Source organism: Dendropsophus ebraccatus, chromosome 5 (genome assembly GCF_027789765.1).
Source record: "Dendropsophus ebraccatus isolate aDenEbr1 chromosome 5, aDenEbr1.pat, whole genome shotgun sequence".
Classification (NCBI taxonomy): domain Eukaryota; kingdom Metazoa; phylum Chordata; class Amphibia; order Anura; family Hylidae; genus Dendropsophus; species Dendropsophus ebraccatus.
The window spans coordinates 1,113,352-1,139,242 of NC_091458.1; the positions used below are offsets into that span (position 1 = coordinate 1,113,352).

The following is a 25,891-nucleotide window of genomic DNA, read 5'->3' on the forward strand; positions in this document are numbered from 1 at the left end:
AATCAGGTGTGATACTGTATACTGAGCTGCTGTATCTAATCAGGTGTGATACTGTATACTGAGCTGCTGTATCCAATCAGGTGTGATACTGTATACTGAGCTGCTGTATCTAATCTAATCAGGTGAGATACTGTATACTGAGCTGCTGTATCTAATCCAATCAGGTGTGATACTGTATACTGAGCTGCTGTATCTAATCAGGTGAGATACTGTATACTGAGCTGCTGTATCTAATCAGGTGTGATACTGTATACTGAGCTGCTGTATCTAATCCAATCAGGTGTGATACTGTATACTGAGCTGCTGTATCTAATCCAATCAGGTGAGATACTGTATACTGAGCTGCTGTATCTAATCCAATCAGGTGTGATACTGCATACTGAGCTGCTGTATCTAATCAGGTGTGATACTGTATACTGAGCTGCTGTATCTAATCAGGTGTGATACTGTATACTGAGCTGCTGTATCTACATCAGGTGTGATACTGTATACTGAGCTGCTGTATCTAATCCAATCAGGTGTGATACTGTATACTGAGCTGCTGTATCTAATCCAATCAGGTGTGATACTGTATACTGAGCTGCTGTATCTAATCCAATCAGGTGTGATACTGTATACTGAGCTGCTGTATCTAATCAGGTGTGATACTGTATACTGAGCTGCTGTATCTAATCAGGTGTGATACTGTATACTGAGCTGCTGTATCTAATCCAATCAGGTGTGATACTGTATACTGAGCTGCTGTATCTAATCCAATCAGGTGTGATACTGTATACTGAGCTGCTGTATCTACATCAGGTGTGATACTGTATACTGAGCTGCTGTATCTAATCAGGTGTGATACTGTATACTGAGCTGCTGTATCTACATCAGGTGAGATACTGTATACTGAGCTGCTGTATCTACATCAGGTGTGATACTGTATACTGAGCTGCTGTATCTAATCAGGTGTGATACTGTATACTGAGCCGCTGTATCTACATCAGGTGTGATACTGTATACTGAGCTGCTGTATCTAATCAGGTGTGATACTGTATACTGAGCTGCTGTATCTAATCAGGTGTGATACTGTATACTGAGCTGCTGTATCTAATCTAATCAGGTATGATACTGTATACTGAGCTGCTGTATCTACATCAGGTGTGATACTGTATACTGAGCTGCTGTATCCAATCAGGTGTGATACTGTATACTGAGCTGCTGTATCTACATCAGGTGAGATACTGTATACTGAGCTGCTGTATCTACATCAGGTGTGATACTGTATACTGAGCTGCTGTATCTAATCCAATCAGGTGTGATACTGTATACTGAGCTGCTGTATCTAATCAGGTGTGATACTGTATACTGAGCTGCTGTATCTACATCAGGTGTGATACTGTATACTGAGCTGCTGTATCTATCTAATCAGGTGAGATACGGTATACTGAGCTGCTGTATCTACATCCGGTGTGATACTGTATACTGAGCTGCTGTATCCCTAATTCAGGTGAGATACTGTATACGGAGCTACTGTTCTAATCAGGTGGTGATACTGTATACGAGCTTGACTGTATCTACATCTAATCAGGTGTGATACTGTATACTGAGCTGCTGTATCTATTATCAGGTGTGATACTGTATACTGAGCTGCTGTATCTACATCAGGTGGATACTGTATACTGCAGCTGCTGTCTATCTATCAGGTGTGATACTGTATACTGAGCTGCTGTATCTAATCAGGTGTGATACTGTATACTGAGCTGCGTATCTAATCTAATCAGGTGTGATACTGTATACTGAGCTGCTGTATCTAACTCAGGTGAGATACTGTATACTGAGCTGCTGTATCTAATCAGGTGTGATACTGTATACTGAGCTGCTGTATCTAATACAGGTGAGATACTGTATACTGAGCTGCTGTATCTAATCAGGTGTGATACTGTATACTGAGCTGCTGTATCTAATCAGGTGTGATACTGTATACTGAGCTGCTGTCTCTACATCAGGTGTGATACTGTATACTGAGCTGCTGTATCTACATCAGGTCGTGATTACTGTATACTGAGCTGCTGTATCTACATCAGGTGAGATACTGTATACTGAGCTGCTGTATCTACATCAGGTGTGATACTGTATACTTGAGCTGCTGTATCTAATCAGGTGTGATACTGTATACTGAGCTTGCTGTATCTAATCAGGTGTGATACTGTATACTTGAGCTGCTGTATCTACTATCAGGTGTGATACTGTATACTGAGCTGCTGTAATCTAATCAGGTGTGATTACTGTATACTGAGCCTGCTGTATCTAATCAGGTGTGATACTGTATACTGGCTGCTGATCTAATCAGGTGGATACTGTATACTGAGCTGTCTGTATCTATCTAATCAGGTGTGATACTGTATACTGAGCTGCTGTATCTAATCTAATCAGGTGTGATACTGTATACTGAGCTGCTGTATCTACATCAGGTGTGATACTGTATACTGAGCTGCTGTATCTATCAAGGTGAGATACTGTATACTGAGGGTCTGCTGTATCTACATCAGGTGATGATACTGTATACTTAAGCTGCTGTATCTAATCCAATCAGATGTGATACTGTATACTGAGCTGCTGTATCTAATCCAATCAGGTGTGATACTGTATACCGGAGCTACTGTATCTGCATCAGGTGTGATACTGTATACTGAGCTGCTGTATCATACTCAGGTGTGATACTGTATACTGAGCTGCTGTCAATCTACTCAGGTGAGTGAGATACTGTATACTGAGCGTGCTGTATCTAAGCAGGTGTGTGATACTGTATACTGAGCTGCTGTATCTACATCAGTTGTGATACTGTATACTGAGCTGCTGTATCTAATCTAATCAGGCTGTTAGATACTGTATACTGAGCTGGCTGTATCTAATCTAATCAGGTGTGATACTGTATACTGAGCTGCTGTATCTAATCAGGTGAGATACTGTATACTGAGCTGCTGTATCTAATCAGGTGTGATACTGTATACTGAGCTGCTGTATCTAATCAGGTGTGATACTGTATACTGAGCTGCTGTATCTGCATCAGGTGTGATACTGTATACTGAGCTGCTGTATCTACATCAGGTGTGATACTGTATACTGAGCTGCTGTATCTACATCAGGTGAGATACTGTATACTGAGCTGCTGTATCTAATCAGGTGTGATACTGTATACTGAGCTGCTGTATCTACATCAGGTGTGATACTGTATACTGAGCTGCTGTATCTAATCTAATCAGGTGTGATACTGTATACTGAGCTGCTGTATCTAATCTAATCAGGTGTGATACTGTATACTGAGCTGCTGTATCTAATCAGGTGTGATACTGTATACTGAGCTGCTGTATCTAATCAGGTGTGATACTGTATACTGAGCTGCTGTATCTAATCTAATCAGGTGTGATACTGTATACTGAGCTGCTGTATCTATCTAATCAGGTGTGATACTGTATACTGAGCTGCTGTATCTAATCAGGTGTGATACTGTATACTGAGCTGCTGTATCTACATCAGTGTGATACTGTATACTGAGGCTGCTGTATCTACATCAGGTGTGATACTGTATACTGAGCTGCTGTATCTAATCAGTGTGATACTGTATACTGAGCTGCTGTATCTAATCTAATCAGGTGGGATACTGTATACTGAGCTGCTGTATCTAATCTAATCAGATGTGATACTGTATACTGAGCTGCTGTATCTAACCATCAGGTGTGATACTGTTATACTGAGGCTGCTGTATCTAATCTAATCAGGTGTGATACTGTATACTGAGCTGCTGTATCTAATCAGGTGAGATACTGTATACTGAGCTGCTGTATCTACATCAGGTGTGATACTGTATACTGAGCTGCTGTATCTACATCAGGTGTGATACTGTATACTGAGCTGCTGTATCTAATCAGGTGAGATACTGTATACTGAGCTGCTGTATCTACATCAGGTGTGATACTGTATACTGAGCTGCTGTATCTAATCCAATCAGGTGTGATACTGTATACTGAGCTGCTGTATCTAATCAGGTGAGATACTGTATACTGAGCTGCTGTATCTACATCAGGTGTGATACTGTATACTGAGCTGCTGTATCTACATCAGGTGTGATACTGTATACTGAGCTGCTGTATCTACATCAGGTGTGATACTGTATACTGAGCTGCTGTATCTAATCAGGTGTGATACTGTATACTGAGCTGCTGTATCTAATCAGGTGAGATACTGTATACTGAGCTGCTGTATCTAATCAGGTGTGATACTGTATACTGAGCTGCTGTATCTAATCAGGTGTGATACTGTATACTGAGCTGCTGTATCTAATCAGGTGTGATACTGTATAGTGAGCTGCTGTATCTACATCAGGTGTGATACTGTATACTGAGCTGCTGTATCTAATCAGGTGTGATACTGTATACTGAGCTGCTGTATCTACATCAGGTGTGATACTGTATACTGAGCTGCTGTATCTAATCAGGTGTGATACTGTATACTGAGCTGCTGTATCTAATCTAATCAGGTGTGATACTGTATACTGAGCTGCTGTATCTAATCAGGTGTGATACTGTATACTGAGCTGCTGTATCTAATCTAATCAGGTGTGATACTGTATACTGAGCTGCTGTATCTAATCAGGTGTGATACTGTATACTGAGCTGCTGTATCTACATCAGGTGTGATACTGTATACTGAGCTGCTGTATCTAATCAGGTGTGATACTGTATACTGAGCTGCTGTATCTACATCAGGTGTGATACTGTATACTGAGCTGCTGTATCTAATCAGGTGAGATACTGTATACTGAGCTGCTGTATCTAATCAGGTGAGATACTGTATACTGAGCTGCTGTATCTAATCAGGTGAGATACTGTATACTGAGCTGCTGTATCTACATCAGGTGAGATACTGTATACTGAGCTGCTGTATCTACATCAGGTGTGATACTGTATACTGAGCTGCTGTATCTAATCAGGTGTGATACTGTATACTGAGCTGCTGTATCTAATCTAATCAGGTGTGATACTGTATACTGAGCTGCTGTATCTAATCAGGTGTGATACTGTATACTGAGCTGCTGTATCTAATCTAATCAGGTGTGATACTGTATACTGAGCTGCTGTATCTAATCAGGTGTGATACTGTATACTGAGCTGCTGTATCTACATCAGGTGTGATACTGTATACTGAGCTGCTGTATCTAATCAGGTGTGATACTGTATACTGAGCTGCTGTATCTACATCAGGTGTGATACTGTATACTGAGCTGCTGTATCTAATCAGGTGAGATACTGTATACTGAGCTGCTGTATCTAATCAGGTGAGATACTGTATACTGAGCTGCTGTATCTAATCAGGTGAGATACTGTATACTGAGCTGCTGTATCTACATCAGGTGAGATACTGTATACTGAGCTGCTGTATCTACATCAGGTGTGATACTGTATACTGAGCTGCTGTATCTAATCAGGTGTGATACTGTATACTGAGCTGCTGTATCTAATCTAATCAGGTGTGATACTGTATACTGAGCTGCTGTATCTAATCCACTCAGGTGTGATACTGTATACTGAGCTGCTGTATCTAATCAGGTGAGATACTGTATACTGAGCTGCTGTATCTAATCCAATCAGATGTGATACTGTATACTGAGCTGCTGTATCTAATCCACTCAGGTGTGATACTGTATACTGAGCTGCTGTATCTACATCAGGTGTGATACACCCTGGCAGACAGAAGACATTATCAGTCAGATACTCACATGGGATCCGGGTGGTGGTCTGCGTTCTGTGGCAGGCTCTGCGCTGTCACTGCGCTGTCAGGATTGTTGTACCGGTCTCTGTGATAACTGAAGCTTCGCCTTCTATTCATCAGTAACTAAGGAGTCGCGTTACAGCGAGGAACAAAAGCCCCTCCAGGCGAGACCGAAATACCCTCATCTACCACTCCCTGCACCTGCCAGTGCCTGCTGACCGCCCCTGTGCCTGACAACGACTGATGACCACCCCTGTGCCTGACAACGACTGATGACTGCCCCTGTGCCTGACAACGACTGATGACCGCCCCTGTGCCTGACAACGGCTGCTGACCGCCCCTGTGCCTGACAAATTACTGCTGACCGCCCCTGTGCCTGACAACGGCTGCTGACCGCCCCTGTGCCTGACAACGGCTGCTGACCGGCCCTGTGTCTGACAACGGCTGCTGACCGGCCCTGTGCCTGACAACGGCTGCTGACCGGCCCTGTGCCTGACAACGACTGATGACCGCCCCTGTGCCTGACAACGACTGATGACCGCCCCTGTGCCTGACAACGGCTGCTGACCTCCCCTGTGCCTGACAACGACTGATGACCGCCCCTGTGCCTGACAACGGCTGATGACCGCCCCTGTGCCTGACAACGGCTGCTGACCGACCCTGTGCCTGACAACGGCTGCTGACCGACCCTGTGCCTGACAACGGCTGCTGACCGGCCCTGTGCCTGACAACGGCTGCTGACCGGCCCTGTGCCTGACAACGGCTGCTGACCGCCCTGTGCCTGACAACGGCTGCTGACCGGCCCTGTGCCTGACAACGGCTGCTGACCGGCCCTGTGCCTGACAACGGCTGCTGACCGGCCCTGTGCCTGACAACGGCTGCTGACCGGCCCTGTGCCTGAGACCACTGCGGACTATTTCTGTTCCTGCCTATACATAGCTCCCCCACCTGTGCTGACTGCTCCTGTTCCTTCCTGTACACAGCTTCGTACTTATATGCAGTACTTATAGTGGGGGTTCAGCACATCCTCTCCTCTGATGTCATCTGCCTGGGGTCTGGTGTATCCTTCTCTTCTCTGATGTCATCTGCCTGGGGTCTGGTGTATCCTTCTCTTCTCTGATGTCATCTGTCGGGGGTCTGGTATGTCCTTCTCTCCTCTGATGTCATCTGTCGAGGGTCTGGTATGTCCTTCTCTCCTCTGATGTCATCTGTCGGGGTCTGGTATGTCCTTCTCTCCTCTGATGTCATCTGTCGGGGGTTTGATATGTCCTTCTCTCCCCTGATGTCATCTGTCGAGGGTCTGGTATGTCCTTCTCTCCTCTGATGTCATCTGTCGGGGGTCTGGTATGTCCTTCTCTCCTCTGATGTCATCTGTCGGGGGTTTGATATGTCCTTCTCTCCCCTGATGTCATCTGTCGGGGTCTGGTATGTCCTTCTCTCCTCTGATGTCATCTGTCGGGGGTCTGGTATGTCCTTCTCTCCTCTGATGTCATCTGTCAGGGGTCTGGTATGTCCTTCTCTCCTCTGATGTCATCTGTCGGGGTCTGGTATGTCCTTCTCTCCTCTGATGTCATCTGTCGGGGTCTGGTATGTCCTTCTCTCCTCTGATGTCATCTGTCAGGGGTCTGGTATGTCCTTCTCTCCTCTGATGTCATCTGTCAGGGGTCTGGTATGTCCTTCTCTTCTCTGATGTCATCTGTCGGGGTCTGGCATGTCCTTCTCTCCTCTGATGTCATCTGTCAGGGGTCTGGCATGTCCTTCTCTCCTCTGATGTCATCTGTCGAGGGTCTGGCATGTCCTTCTCTCCTCTGATGTCATCTGTTGGGGGTCTGGTATGTCCTTCTCTCCTCTGATGTCATCTGTCGGGGGTTTGATATGTCCTTCTCTCCCCTGATGTCATCTGTCGGGGTCTGGTATGTCCTTCTCTCCTCTGATGTCATCTGTCGGGGTCTGGCATGTCTTTCTCTCCTCTGATGTCATCTGTCAGGGGTCTGGCATGTCCTTCTCTCCTCTGATGTCATCTGTCAGGGGTCTGGTATGTCCTTCTCTTCTCTGATGTCATCTGTCGGGGTCTGGCATGTCCTTCTCTCCTCTGATGTCATCTGTCAGGGGTCTGGCATGTCCTTCTCTCCTCTGATGTCATCTGTCGAGGGTCTGGCATGTCCTTCTCTCCTCTGATGTCATCTGTCAGGGGTCTGGCATGTCCTTCTCTCCTCTGATGTCATCTGTCGAGGTCTGGTATGTCCTACTCTCCTCTGATGTCATCTGTCGAGGGTCTGGTATGTCCTTCTCTCCTCTGATGTCATCTGTCAGGGGTCTGGCATGTCCTTCTCTCCTCTGATGTCATCTGTCGAGGGTCTGGTATGTCCTTCTCTCCTCTGATGTCATCTGTCAGGGGTCTGGCATGTCCTTCTCTCCTCTGATGTCATCTGTCGAGGGTCTGGTATATCCATCTCTCCTCTGATGTCATCTGTCGAGGTCTGGTATGTCCTTCTCTTCTCTGATGTCATCTGTCAGGGGTCTGGTATGTCCTTCTCTCCTCTGATGTCATCTGTCGAGGGTCTGGCATGTCCTTCTGTCCTCTGATGTCATCTGTCGAGGGTCTGGTATATCCATCTCTCCTCTGATGTCATCTGTCGAGGTCTGGTATGTCCTTCTCTCCCCTGATGTCATCTGTCGGGGTCTGGTATGTCCTTCTCTCCTCTGATGTCATCTGTCGGGGGTCTGGTATGTCCTTCTCTCCTCTGATGTCATCTGTCGGGGGTCTGGTGTATCCTTCTCTCCTCTGATGTCATCTGTCGAGGGTCTGGTATGTCCTTCTCTCCTCTGATGTCATCTGTCAGGGGTCTGGCATGTCCTTCTCTCCTCTGATGTCATCTGTCGGGGGTCTGGTATGTCCTTCTCTCCTCTGATGTCATCTGTCGGGGGTCTGGTGTATCCTTCTCTCCTCTGATGTCATCTGCCTGGGGTCTGGTGTATCCTTCTCTCCTCTGATGTCATCTGTCGGGGGTTTGATGTGTCCTTCTCTCCTCTGATGTCATCTGTCGGGGTCTGGTGTATCCTTCTCTTCTCTGATGTCATCTGCCTGGGGTCTGGTGTATCCTTCTCTTCTCTGATGTCATCTGTCGGGGGTCTGGTATGTCCTTCTCTCCTCTGATGTCATCTGTCGAGGGTCTGGTATGTCCTTCTCTCCTCTGATGTCATCTGTCGGGGTCTGGTATGTCCTTCTCTCCTCTGATGTCATCTGTCGGGGGTTTGATATGTCCTTCTCTCCCCTGATGTCATCTGTCGAGGGTCTGGTATGTCCTTCTCTCCTCTGATGTCATCTGTCGGGGGTCTGGTATGTCCTTCTCTCCTCTGATGTCATCTGTCGGGGGTTTGATATGTCCTTCTCTCCCCTGATGTCATCTGTCGGGGTCTGGTATGTCCTTCTCTCCTCTGATGTCATCTGTCGGGGGTCTGGTATGTCCTTCTCTCCTCTGATGTCATCTGTCAGGGGTCTGGTATGTCCTTCTCTCCTCTGATGTCATCTGTCGGGGTCTGGTATGTCCTTCTCTCCTCTGATGTCATCTGTCGGGGTCTGGTATGTCCTTCTCTCCTCTGATGTCATCTGTCAGGGGTCTGGTATGTCCTTCTCTCCTCTGATGTCATCTGTCGAGGGTCTGGTATGTCCTTCTCTCCTCTGATGTCATCTGTCGGGGTCTGGTATGTCCTTCTCTCCTCTGATGTCATCTGTCGGGGGTCTGGTATGTCCTTCTCTCCTCTGATGTCATCTGTCGGGGGTTTGATATGTCCTTCTCTCCCCTGATGTCATCTGTCGGGGTCTGGTATGTCCTTCTCTCCTCTGATGTCATCTGTCGGGGTCTGGCATGTCTTTCTCTCCTCTGATGTCATCTGTCAGGGGTCTGGCATGTCCTTCTCTCCTCTGATGTCATCTGTCAGGGGTCTGGTATGTCCTTCTCTCCTCTGATGTCATCTGTCGAGGTCTGGTATGTCCTACTCTCCTCTGATGTCATCTGTCGAGGGTCTGGTATGTCCTTCTCTCCTCTGATGTCATCTGTCAGGGGTCTGGTATGTCCTTCTCTTCTCTGATGTCATCTGTCGGGGTCTGGCATGTCCTTCTCTCCTCTGATGTCATCTGTCAGGGGTCTGGCATGTCCTTCTCTCCTCTGATGTCATCTGTCGAGGGTCTGGCATGTCCTTCTCTCCTCTGATGTCATCTGTCAGGGGTCTGGCATGTCCTTCTCTCCTCTGATGTCATCTGTCGAGGTCTGGTATGTCCTACTCTCCTCTGATGTCATCTGTCGAGGGTCTGGTATGTCCTTCTCTCCTCTGATGTCATCTGTCAGGGGTCTGGCATGTCCTTCTCTCCTCTGATGTCATCTGTCGAGGGTCTGGTATATCCATCTCTCCTCTGATGTCATCTGTCGAGGTCTGGTATGTCCTTCTCTTCTCTGATGTCATCTGTCAGGGGTCTGGTATGTCCTTCTCTCCTCTGATGTCATCTATCGAGGGTCTGGCATGTCCTTCTGTCCTCTGATGTCATCTGTCGAGGGTCTGGTATATCTATCTCTCCTCTGATGTCATCTGTCGAGGTCTGGTATGTCCTTCTCTCCCCTGATGTCATCTGTCGGGGTCTGGTATGTCCTTCTCTCCTCTGATGTCATCTGTCGGGGGTCTGGTATGTCCTTCTCTCCTCTGATGTCATCTGTCGGGGGTCTGGTGTATCCTTCTCTCCTCTGATGTCATCTGTCGAGGGTCTGGTATGTCCTTCTCTCCTCTGATGTCATCTGTCAGGGGTCTGGCATGTCCTTCTCTCCTCTGATGTCATCTGTCAGGGTCTGGTATATCCTTCTCTCCTCTGATGTCATCTGTCAGTGTCTGGTATGTCCTTCTCTCCTCTGATGTCATCTGTCAGGGGTCTGGTATGTCCTTCTCTCCTCTGATGTCATCTGTCGGGGGTCTGGCATGTCCTTCTCTCCTCTGATGTCATCTGTCAGGGGTCTGGTATGTCCTTCTCTCCTCTGATGTCATCTGTCAGGGGTCTGGTATGTCCTTCTCTCCTCTGATGTCATCTGTCGAGGGTCTGGTATGTCCTTCTCTCCTCTGATGTCTAAACCAATACTAGATTAGACTCCACCAAGGCTGCTGAGAGAGTACTCTCCAATAACAACGATGTGAAGTATGGGCAATACCTCATGGTAGTATTTGCTGTCTTTACTCCAAGCACATATACTCACAATGGTTTTCACATTGAATACAAAAACTATTGAGCTCTCATACAGGACAATGGAGTCTGCTGACAGGCTGATGTGTTCACTCCATCCGACATCTCCCGGTGAAGGTTTCGGGGGATAGGCTCCTCCTTTCTCTTACGTGAGGACGTACAGGTAAGTATCTGCCATAGTCCATGTAGTAACCCTTCATTAACCAGGTTACATTATACCTTATTGATATTACACAACTATATTAATAATAGAAAACGAGTCATGATCCATCTAGGCAGAGAATGTGAGCGATATCTCATACACAAACTACACATCGGCTTTGAAGCTACCAATCTCATTGAGCCTGTTGGGACTGAGTGTTTCCAATCTCATAATCCACCACGTTTCTTTTCGGAGCAATCGCTTCGATTCTCCTCCACATGGTTCCATAGCTCAAGCTGTTCCACCACTCGCACTGCCGCTTCTCAGAACAATGATGCACTACTTCCGTCTTCTCCTTACCATCCTTATTATTATTGTACTTCCTAATCGCTGACTTGTGTTCATTCACCCGTATTTTAATTTGTCTGCTGGTCTGCCCCACGGAGCACAAGCCACACGGCACATGAGAAGACAAAGGAGGTTTTTATCATTACATGTGAAAAATCCTCTCACCCAGGGCCAGCATCAGCACAGGGCTTACCCAGTCAGGTGCCGGGGCCCAAAGTGCCTCTAGGGGCCCAGAGAGGGAGAGGGACCTGGTGTTCTAATGTTCAGCTCACTCACTCTAGTGCAGGCGGAGCGGGCTGATCAAAAGACACAAGAGATGGAAAGAAAAAAGCGTCAAGGACCTGATCACATGACCCCTAGGTCCTTAACCTTACAGTGTGGAAAGCAGCCAGACAGAGAGGAAGAGGCAGAAGACTGAGCTGCAAGTGCTGTGTGTCAGTGTCTGAGTGTGTCACAGTCAGTGTCTGTGTCAGTCAGTCAGTGTCAGTCAGTAATGTGTGTTTGTGTATGTTAGGGGTGCCTCAAGTGATTGCATAGTGTGTGGATGATGGGTGTATTGTGGATGGATGAGGGGCCCACTGAGGCTCTGTCACCCAATGTGTTTTTGCATATCACTCCTAACCAACATGTGTCCCACGGCTTTATTCTTTCTATACCCAAAACTTGGTCATTCCTTAAAGATCTGACATGACTCTGGCATTGCAGAGCCCAGTCGTCAACCCAGCTCCACAACTCCAAAAGCGGGAAGAAACCTCTTACTTTTCTCCACCCTTGAGATACGAAGCCCACCCCTGGGTTACCCACCCGCACCCCCTCCTCCTCCTCCCACCCACTTACCACTTGCCAACTGACCCATACCCAGAAACTGGACACCGACACCTGGATTGGATAAATTTGGCCACAGCAGCCAATGTTTTATTAAGAAATAACAAAACACAGATGTTAAAACATGCACATAATAAAATACCTCCATACCCCCTTACGCAACCCTTATACAGTATGTATTTAACAAAAGCAAGGAAGGTCCTTGAAGCTACATAGACTGGCGCTCCCAGTTAAGGAACAAACTTTACCAACACTATTCTCCCCCAGCCGTCCACCTCCCAGCTCGGAGGCTCCAAGCCAAAACTTTTTGGCTACCACACTTTCCCAACTCTTGGTTGTTACATCATAAGTGAGCCCCAAAATTGCGCCAGCCGAGCACAAAATTGCTACCATAATCAAGATAGGGGGAGTCATACCTTGTGATGCCCCTCCCTCCATCTCGGATCAAACTATGATCAAACCTGGAAACTGAACCCAAAGCCTCAAAAGATCATGCCCTATGTCCCTGATTAACTCCCGGCGGACACCCAGATCATTACCCCCCGCATGGATGACTAAGACATCGGGGGCACGGTCCAGGACAACAAAACGGTATACCTCAGAGAGAACTCTGTTCCAGACCATACCTCCGAGGCCCAGCCAGCGCACTACCACAGTGTCCCTGGAAAACCCGAGATGCCGTCCGGCCGTATATCCGCCCGCCGGGCCCCCCTAGCCACGAAGGAATGGCCCAATATCCACACCAAGCAGAGTCCGCAACCTGAAAAGAGAACCACAGCAACACAACCAAATCACCATTTTATAAAGCAAACCAAGAGACCCCCCCCCCCCTTAACAACATTCACCCCTACCCCCCATAACCGTGATACTCACACAAGCAGCTGAGGACGAACATAGGATCTATACCTGCTAGATTCTCACCTCCCAATGCGCCGGACCACATCAGCCTCCAACCCCCATCCAGCCGCTTTGGTAGCCGCCCCGATTGTAAAGGAGTAGGGCGTAAAACGGGCACTATCCAGCCCCAACACGTCCAAGCAATGGCAAAAAAACGCTGTGAATTGATACTGAAACAGGGACGTCCCATAAGCATGACACAACAACGGTGACCCCCCCCCCCCCGGGCGGACCAGCAAATAATCCTCCAAACAGCGTACCAGACACATAACTGCCCCTTGCACCGATCCAAGCGTAACACGCCGCCCCCTACCCAACTGATCCGTTTTTGACTTCCGCAACCAAAACTCCACTTTACCCGGATACAGCACCACATCTTCCCTCAACAAACCGCCTGCCACCTTCTTACTAGTGGCCACCAACTCACCTACTCGCAAAGCCCCCAAAAAAGCAAGGGAGAATGCCATCCGAAATAAAACAGCTTTAAAAGGCGAGCTGCAAACAGCATCAAGAACCCCACCCAAACGCTCCAACAACAGAAAAGAAACAGGCCTACGGGAATCTCGCATCACCCCACCCCGCCTAAAACCTCTAAGCGCTTGGCTGACAACAAAATCCTTAGTAATGTCCCTCATCCTTCTCAATTTAAAACCAAACGCCAGCCCCACCATGTCTATTCAGCCTTGCCACCGACCATCCTTCCCGACACATGCCCCAAACAACACAGCAGAGCCACCACCCTCTCTTCATCACTATCCCCAACACCCAATGACAGCACCTATTCCGACCACAAACCCCAAGCCACCTCATAAGCCGCCCACGTATCCGACGACAAGGAATTACGAATCAATTCCCCTGCTGCTCATAGGCCAGTCTCCATAGATGCCCCAGGCACACTATCCCCTCCGCCTCCGTGTCGGCTATTGAATTCAGAACTCCTGGGACATGCACAGCCACTACCCACGCATTCAACCTCGGACATTCCAACACCAACTGCCGCAGCAACTGGATCACCGGCGGTGATGAGGCAGTCAAGTTATTGATAGCCATGACCACTGCCATTTTATCACAATGAAAATGCACTTTCTGGTCCCGGAAACTGTCCCCCCACAAGGACACGGCTACCTGAATCGGGAAGAGCTCCAAAAAGGCAAGATTACGTAACAGGCTCGAGCCCTCCCATTCTGGTGGCCATGTGCCCGCGCACCACTGTCCACGGCAGTAAGCACCGAAACCAGCGCTCCCAGCCGCGTCAGTGTACAAGTCACAGTCCGCATTCTCCACCACTCCAGTCAGCATTATGGATCGGCCATTATAGTGCTCAAGGAAACTCTCCCAAACAGCCAGGTCATCCCTATGTTCCCTGGTAAGACTCACAAAATAGTGCGCAGCTTTCACACCCGAAGTTGCCCCAGCCAACTTCCGGCAAAAAACCCGTCCCATAGGGATGATCCGGCATGCGAAGTTTAATTTCCCTAGCAACGACTGCAAGTCCCTGAGTGTGATCTTCTTTAGGCCACGCGCCCATCTCACCTCATGCCTCAAGGACACCAGTTTGTCCTCCGGCAGCCGAAATTTAATTTTTTCGGAATCAAGAGTGATTTCCAAAAAATTCAAGGACGTTGCAGGCCCCTCAGTTTTATCCGGGGCCAGTGGAACCCCAAACGACCGAGCCACCCATTCCACGGTACCCAACAGCGTGCGAAACTCTGGTGAGCTAGCAGGACCTATGCACAGGAAGTCATCCAGGTAGTGGATAACAGACTTCAACCCCGCTCTGTCCCGTACCACCCACTCCAAGAATGAACTAAAAGTCTCAAAGTAAGCACATGAGATGAAACATCCCATGGGCAAACAACGATCTGCATAGTAAGCACCGTCCCAGTAGCAGCCCAGTAAGCCCACGCTGTCAGGATGGACAGGCAAAAGCCAAAACGCCGCTTCCATGTCGGTCTTGGCCATAAGTGCCCCTCGTCCATAACATCTCACCCATCTCACGGCTTCATCGAAAGATGTATAAACCACGGAACAAAGCTCCGGGTCTATGCCATCATTAATCGACATACCCCTGGGATGAGAAAGATGATGGATGAGCCGAAATTTATTCGGCTCCTTCTTGGGCACCATCCCCAAGGGAGACACCACAAAATTCACCACCGGCGGAGCAGCAAAGGGCCCAGCCATCCTACCCAACTCAACCTCCTTCCTCAGCTTGTCAGACAACCCCCGAATGCAAATAAGCAGACTTCAAATTTCTAAGCGTAGGCGGCTCCATGTGTACAGGGGCCACAATAACAAAACCATCCCGAAAACCCCATATCAACAAATCTGCCTTCTGCCTATCCGGGAATCTAAGTAGATGCGGGAGCATCGCGGCCATATTCACCGGCGTCACCCCCTTTTGCAGCACTACCTCCTTCAACCCTCCACTTGCCTTTTTTAAAACATCTCACCGAACCGTGGGAAGAGGCATTATATGTCGAGCAGGCATGTTTGAACAACTGGCGGCAAACTTACACTGCCCGTTGTTGAACTGCCAGCAGAAACCGGACTTCTGATTACCCTGCGAAGTTGAGGAAGCGGCTTGGCGGACTGAGCCGGCCCCCGCTTGAAAGGGCTGACCATACCTCACAGGAGCCATGACCCTCAGCCATAGCCCAATATCCTTATGATCCCATTTTATGCCTGGCCTAATTGCCCTCCGCTGCCTGAACTGCTCATCATAACGGAGCCACGCCTGACCTCCGTATACCCGATGAGCCTTGCTTAAAGCGTCCATGTAACAAAAAAAGGGTCAAACAGTGTTCAGGCGCCTTCTCTCCACCTCCTCTCCTCCTCCTCTTTTTTACTGTCCTCCTTCTTTCCCTTATCAAGATTAAATTTCTCTAAGGGCAAAAGGGAAAAAATTTCGACGTACTCATCACACCAAATTTTTTCCCTCACTTCTTGTTTCAAGTGGGCACCCAATGCGCCCTCGAAACAGACATATACTTCGCCTTGGGCTATATCATCCAACCTAACCAGATCCTCTACCCGCTCTTCTGTCTGCATCGAAATGGCCACCCCAGCACTTCTAGTCGCCACCCCACCCTGAGCGGGCCCACTCCCCAGACCAGAAGCCGAAGCTTCTGACCGTTCAGGAACACAGCTTACCAATTCACCCACACTCTCACTCAACCCATTCGCCCCCTCACCCGCTCTAGCCGCAGTCACAGAACTCGAATCCCCCCAAGGGACTAACCCCCACACCCTGAGACATAAGAATAGGGGGAAACGGACAAGACAAGGACATATACTCACCAGGCTGCGCAGGGGCTGTGGGCCCGCCAGCCGACCAAGGAGCCTTCAGGCGAAGATCCTCCAGCACCACAGGATCCATATGGCCGGAACGCAGCAGCTCTTCTCCCTCACGATCATTGTCATCACTGGCAGCTGGGCTCTGGGGCGCAAGTAGGCCCTGGAGATTGGCCAGGCCATCTGGCCGGTAATGCTGCGGGGGAGGGACTACACGGTGCTGGACCTCGTGGGCAGGGGAATGGGGTGGACTTCGGTCGCAACCTGGATCATCTGGCGGGAGGCAGGCTACCTGGCTGGCACTTCACCAGGCACCGTCGCTGGGGAGCTGAGAGGAGACGACGCAGAGGTGGAGGCCGATCCTCCGCTGTGGCTGGAAGGAGGACCGGACACACCGCTAGGTCCGGCTGCTGGGTCAGATTTCTCCCGGTCCAGGGCTGGCACCTGGAAGTGGAATGCCGGTTACCCGGAACTGGGGGGTCCCTCTTGGGGCTCTGTGTGCACTGCTGGAACCTGGGCACGGCAGGTTTCGGACTTAGTCTGACGGGAGGCTGGGACCTGCGCGCCCTGCGCTGAGGAACTGAGGACGGGGGATCTGGGGCAGAAGGTGCCTCGGAGATCAGACCTTCCAGACAACGCTGCAGCCATCCTTGGTTGCCGCCGGCAGCAGCCCGGAGCTGGTCAAGGAGAGCATCGATTGCCGCCATAGCTGCTCAGCAGGGGAAGGTAAGGGGAGGCTCCCGCTTAAATGAGGCCTGAGGCGGGAAGGCAGCCCTTTTATCAACTAGCCCCCGCCCCCCTGGCTCCCCACCACGTGAGCAGGTCCTGCCTACGAGCCCAAGTCATGCGAGCCTGCTGCTACACTCCGGCCCTCCTGTATTTGGGATGGCTGGCCAGCAAATCCCAGTGTTTTACTACACATTTCTTCATCAGGTTCGAGTGTCCGTCATCCGTCATACTAAACTATAGTCTGTTCTCCTTTCTCTTATCTTTCTTTTTAGGTTTCCTGATTTTATATCTTTTCCGTCTCCCAATCTCCTTTTCTATCCTTTTTAAATCATGATCTTTATAGCTCTGTTGTACAAAGTTTTTATGAATTTTCATTGCATTTTCACCATCTGTACTCGAAATCCTCTTGGCTCTTAAAAATAACAATTTTGGTAAAAATTTACACACATGCGGAGCATGCTGACTGCTGCGGAACATTGTGTTATTTCTATCAGTACAAAGTGGTATCAGAACCGCCATCCCCCTTCTGAGTTCCACATCCAAACAATGTATGACATAAGGAGGATATTCCAGCGGGAACTGAATGGACGAATGACATGATCTTAGTCTAGAAAGAGATTCCTGCAGTGCGAGTTCACTATCTGTCCAGAACAGGCACATAACCCACCCATGGCACGCCACATTCACCTAGGAATTTTTTATCAAAATCGTGCATAAAAACATTTTCCAGACTAGGGGCTACCGATGGAAACTCCATGTAAGTGCAGGAAAACTCATTATCCAATCAGAAATCATTACTTGTAAATGCAGGAAAACTCATTATCCAATCAGAAATCATTACTTGTAAATGCTAGATCTAAGAAACCCAGAAGAAAAGGAATCGTCCTATTCTCCAACACATTCTGACAGAGGACGTATATAAGCTCTGCACATCAGGCCCTGCGTGCACACACACACACACACACTCCCCTCCCTCCCCTCCCCTCTCCCCCCCCTCCCCCCCCCCTCCCTCCCCCCCTCTCTCCCTCCCCTCTCCCCTCTCTCCCTTCCCTCCCTCCCCTCCTCCCCTCTCTCCTCTCCCCCCTCTCTCCCCTCCCCCTCTCTCCCCTCTCACCCCTACCCCCCTCTCACCCCTCCCCCCCTCTCTCCTCCCTCTCCTCTCTCCCCCCTCCCCCCCTCTCCTCTCTCTCCCCCCTCTCCCCCCCCCCTTCCCCTCCCCCCTTTCTCATCTCTCCCCCCTCTCTCTCTCCCCTTTCTGGACACACAGGGGAGGATGGAACATGACAAAGACGGGATAGAGAGGGTGATAGAAGCATTTTATACCTGTGAGACGAATACATCAACTCTTGTTTGCCATCTCTCTCATAGGAACAACAAGCTCTTCTAAATCAGCAAATAAAGTTAGAAGATCTAAGGACGGCGCTAGCAAACTGTCCGGGATCTACAACCCCGGGATCAGATGGCCTCCCCTTTGGCTTTTATAGGAAGTACGGTGACTCCCTCTACCTAAGTAACTATCTACAACCCCGGGATCAGATGGCCTCCCCTTTGGCTTTTATAGGGAGTACAGTGACTCCCTCTACCTAAGTAACTATCTACAACCCCGGGATCAGATGGCCTCCCCTTTGGCTTTTATAGGGAGTACGGTGACTCCCTCTACCTAAGTAACTATCTACAACCCCGGGATCAGATGGCCTCCCCTTTGGCTTTTATAGGAAGTACGGTGACTCCCTCTACCTAAGTAACTATCTACAACCCCGGGATCAGATGGCCTCCCCTTTGGCTTTTATAGGGAGTACGGTGACTCCCTCTACCTAAGTAACTAGATGTGTTTAATGAATCCTGCCAGGGGGGGGGGGGTATTACCGTGTTCTATGAGGTAAGCTAATATTGTCCTGATACTGAAGAAAGGCAAAGATCCCAGGTCGGTGGAGTTCTATAGGCCAATCTCTCTTCTTAATACTGATTTTAAGATGATTGCAAAGGTATTGGCGGGGAGATTGGCCAGGGTGATACCGGACTTGGTGGGGAAGGATCAGGTCGGGTTTGTCCCGGGTCGCCTTATTTCCGATAACATCCTTGGATGCTATGAAGGCCTTTGATGGAAGCCTTCGGTTTGGGCCCCAAGTTTGTGGAGTGGGTGAAATTATTGTACTCAGTCATGGTGAATGATGGGGAAACTGGGAAATTCGAACTTACCCGTGGCGCCTGACAAGGCTGTCCCCTTTCCCCATTCCTCTATGATTTATATATCGAACCCCTTGCGGAAAAAATCAGAGCAGATCATGACATAGAAGAATTTGGGATCAAAGGTAATAAAGATAAAATTTTGCTCTACGCGGACGACATACTGTTGTTCATTAAAAACCCTGTGGTGAATATACCTAAAATAGTGAAAATAATTTCAGAGTTTAGACAGATGGCGGATCTGAAAATAAATTGGTCTAAATCTGCTGTTCTTCCCATAGTATTGGACGAGGGGGGGGACTGGCGTCTGGTGCAGGTGGAGGTGATAGAGTACCTTGGTACTAAGATTATGGCAGAGGTAGAGAAATACATGGACCTGAACCTTAGACCATTACTAAAGAAAGTAGAACAAAAAATAGACATATGGCTAAAGTTACCTCTCTCAATGGCCGATAAAGCTGCAATAAGTAAGATGATTCTCCTCCCTCAGATTTTATACTTTATTCAGTCCAGGATGGATCCCAGATTCTTGGTTTAGGAGGATTGAGGCCCTTTTGAATAAATTGCTCTGGGGAACTGGGGGAGGAAGACGGTTAGAATAAAATATCGAGTGCTGACCAGGCCTGAGGGCGGGGGGGGGGGGGGTCTGTCCTTGCCTGACTTTGGTCTCTACTTTATTGCATCAGGAGCCCGGAGGCTGGCGAGGGTGACCTCTAAGCCCACCCTAAATTACATAATCGAGTATGCTGGGAAGGGTAGAAATATGCTTGAATTACTAGAAATGGGTAGGGCTATAGAGGAGAGAATGGGTTCCTTTTCTTTTGCACATTTTTTCTTATAAATTTGGAATAGGATTAAAAAAATATGTGGTACTAAGTATAGTTTGGTATATACACCAATTTGGGGGAATTTTGAGTTTAAAGAATTTTTCAATGAAGAGATTGCTAGATTTTGAGAGCTTAGGAGTGTTACATGGGTAGGACACTTATTTAATGAAGGGAAGTTGGTTGCTTTCGAAGTTCTTAAGGGTCAATACGCACTTAAAGATTATCACAAGTATCAGAATATGCAAATTGCACAGGCATTTAACACTATGGAGGATAAAAGTAAAGTAATGATTATTATCATAGAGAAGAGAAGGAAGGTGGCACTCACCATCTGATGAAATCCAATAATTTTATTTCAGGATATATAAGATGCAAACATCAACGTTTAGCAGACGCCAGCAGGTAACCACCTAACTGCTGGCGTCTACTAAATGTTGATGTTGCATCTTATATGTCCTGAAATAAAATTATTGGATTTCATCAGATGGTGAGTGCCACCTTCCTTCACTTCTCTGTGATGACATTTATGGAAAGACTGTCTCTTTAAAGTGGTTTGGCACCCCATCTTTGTTCCTCCGTACGGTGCCCGACCCCGTGGGTACGAAAGGGTTAGTGCCGACCTTTCTCTTGTTGTATATTATTACATTGGACGCTCTCTTCTTTGGTCTCGAGCACACCCTGATTGCATAATTTACCACGTAGTCGGTTGGAGCATAAAACACTCACAACATGGAAGTGCAAACTACACCTGTGAGTGATGCACAAGCCAAAAAGACAGAAATGGCTGCACATCGCACCCATGGCTGACACGAAGGCTTATTCAGCTACATTTAAAACCAACATCAGAAGTTAGTATATAATTTGGCCAAACCATATTGCCTCATGTACCACGTGCAGGTCTTCTGATACCCGATGGCCCCCGTTCCCTGACTGTGCACGCCTGCAGGGGTGGCGGCCACTGACCGGCACGGTGTGGACTTAGTGTAGGGACCAATGTGTATCAGATACCGGCACGAGGTACATGGGGCAGTATGGCTTGATCAATTCATACACAAAATTCTGATGTGTTTTTTATTTAGCCTAGGGGCACCAGTATCAGCCATAGGTGTGAGGTGCAGCGCTCTTTTTCTTCCCTGAACCGTATTTTGTCTCTCTCTTTTCTCAGTGTTTTTGCACTCCTCCTGGCAACCCACATGACCGCAATTAGCAGGAGACACCTGAGTGCACATGGTTTTAATCCCTCCTGTCTGTCCCATTCTGTTTGCAGCAGCTATGGTGAGCGCAATACCTTATCCAGACTTGTGCTGCTTGGGGGCGACCTTCTCCGCCGGCGGTGCTGGCCGGGTTCTGGTGTGGTGTTTTTGGGTCTGGTCCTGTGGCATGGGGGTCGCAGGGCCGTCCCATGGCCCCCGTTTCCTGACTGTGCGTGCCTGCGGGGTTGGTGGCCACCGACTGGCACGGTGTGGACTTAGTGTAGGGACCCATGTGTATCAGATACATGCACGATGGTACATCGGGCAGTATGGCTTGATCAATTCATACACAAAATTCTGATGTGTTTTTTATTTAGCCTAGGGGCACTAGTATCAGCCATAGATGTGAGGTGCAGCACTCTTTTTCTTCCCTGAACCGTATTTTGTCTCTCTTTTCTCAGTGTTTTTGCACTCCTCCTGGTGAGACCCACATGACCGCAATTAGCAGGAGACACCTGAGTGCACATGGTTTTAATCCCTCCTGTCTTTTCCCATTCTGTTTGCAGTAGCTATGGTGAGCACAATACCTCATCCAGACTTGTGCTGTTTGGGGGCGACCTTCTCCGCCGGCGGTGCTGGCCGGGTTCTGGTGTGGTGTTTTTGGGTCTGGTCCTGTGGCATGGGGGTCGCAGGGCCGTCCCATGGCCACCGTTTCCTGACTGTGAGTGCCTGCGGGGTTGGTGGCCACCGACTGGCACGGTGTGGACTTAGTGTAGGGATCCATGTGTATCAGATACCGGCACGATGGTACATGGGGCAGTATGGCTTGATCAATTCATACACAAAATTCTGATGTGTTTTTTATTTAGCCTAGGGGCACTAGTATCAGCCATAGGTGTGAGGTGCAGCGCTCTTTTTCTTCCCTGAACCGTATTTTGTCTCTCTCTTTTCTCAGTGTTTTTGCACTCCTCCTGGTGAGACCCACATGACCGCAATTAGCAGGAGACACCTGAGTGCACATGGTTTTAATCCCTCCTGTCTTTTCCCATTCTGTTTGCAGCAGCTATGGTGAGCGCAATACCTCATCCAGACTTGTGCTGTTTGGGGGCGACCTTCTCCGCCGGCGGTGCTGGCCGGGTTCTGGTGTGGTGTTTTTGGGTCTGGTCCTGTGACATGGGGGTCGCAGGGCCGTCCCATGGCCCCCGTTCCCTGGCTGTGCACGCCTGCGGGGTTGGTAGCCACTGACCGGCACGGTGTGGACTTAGTGTAGGGACCCATGTGTATCAGATACCTGCACGAGGTACATGGGGCAGTATGGCTTGATCAATTCATATACAAAATTCTGATGTGTTTTTTATTTAGCCTAGGGGCACTAGTATCAGCCATAGGTGTGAGGTGCAGCGCTCTTTTTCTTCCCTACACCTGTAAGTGATGCTGCAACGGAGAACATAACGGACAATGTGTTTGATGCCAAACGAGCAGACACCAACAATTTTTTCAGATCATGTGATCTGGGGGATCCATTGCAACTTATGAGCTCAAAGCATCTGGAGTTTAAAGTACAAACTTTGGCCGAAAAGGAAGTTAAACTCTTCTGGACAATTCATTTCCTTAAGTCCTATGAGGAAGTTAAAAGGGTCCCAAGAGGCCTCAGATGCTTTAAGGAAGCTTCACAATTTACCGATGACCCGGAATTCATGGCATATTGGATACAAATACATCAGGATCATTCCATGCGTATCCTAAAAGCCGTTACAGCCCGTAATGAGAAGGACTATGTCACTGTTACCAAAGACCTAAATCGAGCAAAAAATGAACTTAAAACAAGATTTTCTGAAGAACAATTTACAGCATTTATTACCCGTCTGGATAAAAAAATTAATGATTCTACAAAAGATCACAAAAAAACAAAAAAGGGACAAATTCCTACGGGATAAAATGGACTATGAGCAAAATAAGGTTTTTGAAAAGAAAGGAAGAAATAACACCAAAAAGCAACGAAAGCCCAGATATAAGAACCGCAACAACAGTGATCATTGGACTACAGACTCTGACTCTAGTCTTTCTGATACTATGACAAGTCCATCACCTTGATGGTGATGTAAATACAGTCAATATCGTTAATTTAACTGACTTTGTCCTAGATTCGCCGACCATATCTGTTTTGTCGAAAGGTTTAAATTTTTGCTTTCCCCAGTCTTTCGACTTCACAGAATTTGAAACAGATCTGGTTAAAGCTATACGGAAGTTGAATTTAAAAAAGTTTTTTTCTAATAAATGTATAACTAATAAAGATAAGAAAGAAGGTGAGACACGTATACATGTGGGTCCATTGGGTTTCATTGCACCATTGCAAAGGGCTAGTGTAGCCATCCTAGCTGAATTGGCAGGAGATGATCTTTCGTCGGTCTCGGCTGATTCCCTAACCAACGAACGGTTTACTAAGGGTGTAAGATCAAACTTTTCTCCCCCCATTACCCCAGGTAGTAACTTAGATTCCTTCCAGAAAAAAGTTATTGAGGATATAAAAGCACTTATTTATCTGGACAGAGAGGAGTGGGCAGCTTTACAACAACTAAAGAAACGAGAAGATATAATAGTAAAGAGTGCTGATATATAGTGCTAATGACTAAGGACTTTTACATTGTATATATTCCACAAGATATGGCTATTGAGAGTATTGCCTTCTTCCTTAAAAGGGCAGAAAAGGAACTCACTTCTTTTGTATGTGAAGCCCTAGATTTAATTTTCTCCAATAATGCTTTTGAATTCAATGACCAATGGTTCCTGCAGGTCTCCGGAGTTGCCATGGGCTTGCAGTGTAGCCAATCTGTATTTTCTCTGTAAATAATCCTTTTCTTAAATTCATTAAGTATTTTGTTTGTTTTGTCGATGACATCTTTATTGTTTGGATAGGGACTCCTAATGAATTCAGAGACTTTGTAGCCCACCTCAATACAATAAACATTATGAACATGGCGTTTACATCCAAGATCGATCCCGATGAATTAGAATTCCTAGATGTGATGGTAAGAAAGGAGAATGGCTCGATTACGACACAGGGCTACAGAAAACCAACAGCCTGTAATCATTTATTGCACTATAAAAGCTATCACACTGAAGCAACCAAAAAGGCTGTTCCTTATGGTCAGTTTTTGCGGTTACGACGGATTAACAGCTCCACTAGTTCCTATTTGAAGCAGGCACAAGAGTTGAAAACTCGCCTGATCCATAGGGGCTATCCTGAGCGTAATCTGAACAATGCTCTACAAAAAGCACTTGCTAAAGAGAGAAATATGCTACTACGCAATAGTACTAGACCAAAACAAACACAAATTGTGAACGTTTTGCCTTCTCCTTCAAACTATCACCTATGGCACCTAAGTTATTGCTAAACATTGGAGCTTGTTAGAAAATGACACGGCTCTTGGTGCTTGGTCTACAGCGAAACCCTTTGTGACGTTTAGACGCAGCACTAACATGAAAGATTCTTAGTACAGAGTAAATGTAGGGACAACAATAATAATAAAAATAAAATGTGGCTAAGGAATGATCTTACGGGTAATTTTCAATGCGGTAATTGTAAACTGTGTAAACAGATACATAGAGGTCCAAACTTGGTTATAAAGGGAACTCAAATACAAGTAAAGGATTTTATTTGTTGTAGAACCAATTATATTGTATATGTCATGTTTTGCCCTTGTGGGAGATTTTACGTAGGCAAAACAAAAAGAGCCTTACATACACGCATAACAGGAGATTTTTACTCTGTACGATCAGGTCGAGGAGCTCCTAGATTTATTGAACACATAAAAGAGATACATAACAATGACACTACCTGTTTACAATTTGCTGGCATACAAAGAGTGCATAGCGTCAGAGGGCAGGACAGGCATGGTATGCTAATGACGCCAGAAACTAAGTGGATACTCAGATTGGAGGCAGAGGGCCCGGGAGGTCTAAATGGTAAAGTAGACCGAAGCTGCCTAATCTAAGTAATTTTTTGTACTGGTCCCCATGTATATAGAGACACTTTTATATTTGATTGTTTTTATCTATGTAAAGCACTTTTTTTGTCTATTGTAATATGTAAGTTATAAAACACATGATCTGTTCGTGTCGTCACGAGTCATATGACTATTTAAATCAGTGATGACGCGCAATGGGTAGGCGGTCCGTAGAAGCGGTAACCTGCGAAACAGACTGTTAAACCACCTACCTGCTGGCATCTGCTAAACGTTGATGTTTGCATCTTATATGTCCTGAAATAAAAGTACAGTGGTACCTCAGTTCTCGAACTTAATTGGTTCCGGAAGGCAGTTTGAGAACCGAGCAGCGTCTTCCCGTAGGAAATAATGTAAATGTGATTAATCGGTTCCAGCAGTAACCAATAATTCCCTACAATCCTCATTTATTACACTGATAAGTGCTCCGTATAATCACTACAGTACAGGACAGAACAGCACTATAT

The 25,891-nt window shown here is 47.5% G+C and overlaps 1 protein-coding gene across 1 annotated transcript in view; it reads right to left on the reverse strand.

Annotated features, from left to right (window-relative positions):
- Positions 1-25,685, reverse strand: part of LOC138793342 (transient receptor potential cation channel subfamily M member 2-like) — a 236,701-nt gene extending 211,016 nt beyond the window's left edge. Inside the window, exon 1 of the mRNA XM_069971872.1 lies at positions 25,640-25,685. The gene's annotated coding sequence lies outside the window, so the exon portion shown is untranslated. The remainder of the gene's footprint in view (positions 1-25,639) is intronic.
- Between the last annotated feature and the right edge of the window lie 206 nt (positions 25,686-25,891).